This window comes from Hylobates moloch, unplaced genomic scaffold (assembly GCF_009828535.3).
Source record: "Hylobates moloch isolate HMO894 unplaced genomic scaffold, HMol_V3 SCAFFOLD_5, whole genome shotgun sequence".
Classification (NCBI taxonomy): domain Eukaryota; kingdom Metazoa; phylum Chordata; class Mammalia; order Primates; family Hylobatidae; genus Hylobates; species Hylobates moloch.
The window spans coordinates 128,803,024-128,809,023 of record NW_026652280.1 but is presented as its reverse complement, the minus strand read 5'-3'; the positions used below and the strand labels follow the sequence as shown (position 1 = coordinate 128,809,023).

The following is a 6,000-nucleotide window of genomic DNA, read 5'->3' as shown; positions in this document are numbered from 1 at the left end:
GTTACTGGTATCATGACATGCAATCTTTCAAGGAATAATTTCCAATTATTACAATAAGTCAAGCAAGAAAGAAATTTGGACTTACCTGTGTGGTACAAGAAAGATGCAACATACTCAGTTTCAGGAACTGATAGGAAGGAAAGGGTCAGAATGAGCCAGGCATAAAAGAACAACACAAACATTCTTTTAACAACACAAACACGGAGGAAGCCGCCATGTTAGAAGGGTACGTAGGATTTGGTTTATAATCACACTGGATGGTGAAAAGGATTTTTATGAAATTACTCAAAGATAACAAGGAAATTACATGGTTAGGTCACGTTTTAGAATTATGAATTTGGCAGCAATTCGTAGTAGAAGAGGGAAAGATTCGACAAAATCTTTAAAAGACTTGCTGACATCCAGTATTTTCAGTAGCTTTCTCCAGTATTCAAAAGAGATTTTTTTTAGTTCACATTTTATATTTTCCAATGTAAAATAATTAAATAAATGGCAGTAAGTACACTTGTTTTGCAGTTTAGTCAAATGCTTTCATATGATGTCATAATAATATCAAATTTTCTTGACCAAAAATCAAATTGTTTAATCAAATAACTTTGATGATCCCCTGAGCTCATCCATGATATATTAAATAAAGAGATGTATAGTTTTTTACTTGCATGACCTTTGATATCCTGAAAAACATTTTATAATGACTTTCCTTAGCAATAGTTTTGTGAATGTATATGTTTATATGTTTTTCTCTTTTCAATTTTTTATTCTGAGCATGATTTTTAATATTTTGCCAAGAGAGTAAATAGCAGAGCATTATCTTATGTATTTAGCTGTATTTCCTTGTGAGGAGAAAAGATTTTTAAGAAAAAAAAATCAGTTGGGTACTAAAGAAATAATTGAGTCAGGATGAAAAAGAAAATGAAAAAATCCTCCCCAATTCTTATTTTAGCCCTAAATTTCTTTTAGAGTATCTTATGTCAATGTACTTCACATTGTTATTTGCAGTTGCACAGACTGTATCACAAGAACTAAGGGAAAATATCTTTTTGGGATTTACTACCACTGTAGGCTTTGTAAACAAATAATTTGTTTATACAGAAATATATTATCCAACGGTCTGACACCGTGCCTAGTAAACAGTTATGGCCAGAGTTAGTGCGAGAAAAGCAGATCCATAAAGTCGGTTCAACTTATATTTCTAGGAGGATGAGCTGGGTTTGGATTCCTTCTAACATGTAACTTGGATATATTGTTCTGTAAAACTTTACTCAAATTGGGGGGAAGTCTTTCCAAATTAGGTAAAGTGTTTTAAAGGGCTTAGTGCTTAAATTTCATGAAATGGTCTCAGTGCTGATCTATGATTTAGTGGCATATGATAACCACTTCAGGCATTTTCTATGGCCAGAATTAATGTTATATATGCTTCTGTGATTTGTAGTGTTATGTCATGTCACTGGATTACAGGTAATCCATTTCCCATTGAAATATGTAGTCATGACCCACCGCAGTGGCTCATGTGTGTAATGCCAGCTCTTTGGAAGGCCGAAGCGAGTGGATTGCTTGAGCTCAGGAGTATGAAACCAACCTGGCCAACATGGCGAAACCCTATCTCTACTAAAAAATTTAAAAATAATTAGCCAGGCATGGTGGCGCGTACCTGTGGTCTCGGCTACTCCGGAGTCTGAGGTGCAAGAATCACTTGTTCCTGGGAGGCGTGATTACAATGAGCCTCGATCATGCCACTCTATTCCAGCCTAGGTGACAGTGTAAGACTCTGTTTCAAAAAGAAAGAAAGAAAAAAGGAAAAAAGAAAAAAAAAAGACAGAAAAGAAAACAAAAAATAGAAAAGAAATAAGTAGCCACAAACTTCAACTGAGTAAAGAATGAATCAAATACGAAGCATGGTGAATGTTTCTAAAATACAAAGTCTGTATTTATTTTTAGGTTTGTATACATTAGACTCTATTATAAAATATGGAAATTATTTTAAAATCCAGAAATGCTGCATGTTTTTGAAAAGCATTACTCTAAATGGTATAATTTAGGTTTGAAGTATTGTTTGTGACAATATTAAAGGTAGTTTTTGATTTGAAATATTTAAATTAGAGCTGTCTGTAGATTAATTTCAAAATTAAAACTCATAATCAGATGTTAATTCTAATTCTTTTTAGTGTCATATAAGTGTAAAATTGTATTTTTATCTCTAAGTTAGAATAATGAACTGTGAATCTAAGATTTGAAAAACAGTGTACTAATGAACTTATAATTCCTTGGTGCATATGTTGGGGGGGTCCTTTTTCAAAGCGTATCTGAAAGTATAAAGAATCTCTTTTTAGTGTTTGATTAGCAGCAAAATTAGTGGGCTAGAAACATTATTCATAATATAATAGAGATGTAGGAAAGTTGGAAACTCTCCAATTGGATATTTGGAAACAGGGACAACTTAATTGTTCTGAGGTTGAGAGACAAATTACTGATTACATTTTCTCAGTAAAGGGTTCTTTTTAAAATTAAAACTAAATTTGTTTATATATTTTACTAAGAAAATGCTCATCTCCTCCTGCATAATGGTTGGCACATAGTAGGTGCTCAATAAATATTTATTTTTAAATTAATTCTAAGTGCAATATGTCCATTAATTTTAAGTCTATTGGGCATGCTGCTTATTTGAACTTGGTGAAAATTATGGCTTCTAGTTTTTCTATTTTATGGATTAGACACAGTCGGAAGGTATGAATGTTAATGCCATTTTTGGTGATTTTATTTTGAAATAAAAATAGATAAATAATAAAAATTAAATTTAAAATTTAAATTCTAAATTTGTGATTTACGATATTTTGACTCAACATTTCTATTTCTAGTGTACAAATTATGTCTGATTCCTGGGAAGTATTAAGGGTAATTTGTTGTATATCGAATGCTTTTATCTTTTTTATAGTACCCCTTAAACGTGGTTTTTGAATGTAAACCTTAACAATAGAAGAAAGAATGAAAGTGCCTACTTATTAAATGAAATATTTAGAGGGGTATTTCTTAAGCTATATCCTCTCAAACTGAAGGTAAGAATTTTCTAGGCAGCATAAGAAATTATGCTAAAATGAGTTCCTTCTGTGCATGTGAGCAGGTATATATTTACATTAGTGATGTGTATCTTTTACAATAAATGGGAAAAATAAATACTTCTTGTAGTTGAGTGGAAACTTCATTGCCCCAAGTTGTGTATGTATTAGATAAAAGAATGTTTTAAATATTCAAACTCAGTATTATAGTTATAGGCATTAAGGACATTCTTCCACTGTATGGAAGAAGCATGCTTATGCAAGCCTGGAGTCGGGAAGGGAAAAATAGGATCAAGGATGACTAAGGATATAAGTAAGGATAGCCATGAACTAACTAACCGCAAGTATGAAAACACTTTTATTATTCATTGGACAAGAAAATTACAGAACCAGGCATTTGGAAAATCTTCACATACTGACGTGTGGTTTCAGTTTAAGAGGTGCTGCTAAATAGAGACAGAAACAAGCTCAAATATTCCCAAATGATGCTTGCATCTGAAAGAAGGGGCAGATATGTCAAGCTTTATTCTAATCTACCACTAAATCTGTCTGATCTCATCATCAACAAGTATTTATTAATAATCTAACATTTATGTGCATACAATACTATGTTAAATGACAAGAAGACAGAGTATCATTAAGTATACTGTGCAGCAATCTTAAGTTGTATAGTCTTATTACAAAGCCAGGCATCACCCATAGAGAGTAAACTCTGGTATCATCTGCTATGTTCCAAATATGTGTAAACAAAAACAAAAATGCTATATTCAGCTATTATATAAGGTGAAATATGATAATTGTTCAAAGCAAGTAGCATTGGAACCTAAAGGTGGAGAAATTAAAATTGGGGAAGAAGTCAGATTTTAACAGTCTAAGATTTGATGTAACGGATATAATGAAGTAAAGGCACTAATATTAGAAAGATGGAATAAGATGATGGAGTTTCCCTGACTGAGTATACAACAGTATAGTGATACAGTTTCAAATATTGGACTAAAGGATTCTAATTATGTTAAATAATCCTGTAAAACTATCAAAAGAGATGTTGAGTTTCAGGAAGGAAACTCTGATAGAGGGCAGTGAAAAGAATGGAGTGAAGGTGTGGGAGACAAATTGGAAAGTTTTAATAATCCAGGTGATCGTTTTAAGACTGTGAAATAGGACAAGAACAGAATGAATGGAAAGCAAGAAGTAGATAATGTTGGAGAGACTGAAATAAAAATATTGCACATACAAATAGATGTTTGAACAGATAAAATTGGTAAAGATCTTAGTAACTAGTATTCGTTACAGGTTTTTACATCTATATTCATGAATAGTATTGTCTGAAATTTGATTTCTTTTAATGTCTTGTCTGGTGTAGGTGCAGGATAATGCCAAACTAATACTGAGTTTAAATGTCTTTCTATCTCATGTTTCCTGCAAGGATTTGTGTAGAATTGTTACTATTTCTTCATTGAATATTCAGTAGAATTCACTAATAGAATTCAATTCTTTAATAGATATAGAACTACTTCTTCTTGAGTGAGCTTTGGAGGTTTCTGTCTTTCGAGGAATTTGTCCATTTCATTGATTTATCAAAACTATTGGCAACAGTTTTTCATAATATTTTTTCTTCTTCCTTTATTTTCATGGCCTTTGCCATTATATTCTCTATTTCTGACATTGGTGATCTGTGTGTTTGTTCTATTTTTTTCTTGAACAGTTTGGCAAGAAGTTTATTAGTTTTATGGATCTCATCAAGTAATTAGCTTTCAATTTCACTGACTTTCCTCTATTGGTTTTGTGTTTCCTATTTCAATGATTTCTGATTTTATCTGTATTGTTTCCTTTCTTTTGCTTTCTTTGAATTGAAATTGTACCTCTTTTTATATACTGTTAAGGTGGAAATTTATAACATTAATTTGAGACCTTTCATTTTTAATAAAAAACATTTGTTAATTTCCTTTTTTTTTTTTTTTTTTGGAGACAGAGTCTTACTCTGTTGCCCAGGCTGGAGTGCAGTGGTGCAATCTCGGCTCACTGCAAACCTGCCTCCCGGGTTCATGCCATTCTCCTGCCTCAGCCTCCCGAGTAGCTGGGACTACAGGCACTTGCCACCACACCTGGCTAATTTTTTCTATTTTTTCGTAGAGATGGGGTTTCACTCTGTTAGCCAGGATGGTCTCGATCTCCTGACCTCGTAATTCGCCCACCTCGGCCTCCCAAAGTGCTGGGATTACAGGCGTGAGCCACCATGCCTGACCTAATTTCCTTTTAACAACTGTATTAGCTGCACCCTGAAAATTTTGATATATTTGTTTTCTAAAGTTCGTAATTTCAAAATAGTTTTGGTTCCCATTTAATCACTATGAAAATTATTTGGCCTTGGTAGGGAAGATATAATTATTATATAGATTACAACATTCTAGAAATGAAGATTCAGGCAAATCAAATACTCAGATCTGGATTTTCAAACCAGATAATTTGCTTCTAAGTATCTTGCTCTTCACACTATACCACATGGCTTCGTGGGCTACTTTACAAGTTCTCAAGTGTGGAAGACTTGAAGAAAGTTGAATATATAAGCCAAAGTTTTGAATACAGAAAGAGAAACAGATTTTTTTTTTTTTGGAGGGGAGGTTAGTTGTTTTATCCTATGGTGAGCTGGAGCTGTTGATGTGAGAAATAAAAGGGCTGTCTGGTTAAATGCTCATACCTTGAAACATCATGAAATCTGCTCTTAGAAGAAAGGCACTTCCCATTTTCTATTTCTTAGCTACCGTTAATTGAATTGGACTAAATATTGTTTCGTTTACCTCCCACCTACAGCTTTCCATATTCAGGTACAGACTTCAGTTCTAAAGAAGCGCACAATTAGAAATAGGATCTTGGAGATGGCACAGTGGTTTTCAGATGTATAAAATCTGTGAGTATGTCCTAACAGAAAGTTGTGGAACCCAGAAAA

At 33.0% G+C, this 6,000-nt stretch overlaps 1 long non-coding RNA gene across 1 annotated transcript in view; it reads right to left on the bottom strand.

The window, feature by feature from the left end:
• Positions 1–1,641: 1,641 nt before the first annotated feature.
• Positions 1,642–6,000, bottom strand: part of LOC116469731 (uncharacterized) — a 29,533-nt gene continuing 25,174 nt past the window's right edge. The window contains exon 3 of the long non-coding RNA XR_004248329.2: positions 1,642–1,768. This is a non-coding gene — a long non-coding RNA (uncharacterized LOC116469731). The remainder of the gene's footprint in view (positions 1,769–6,000) is intronic.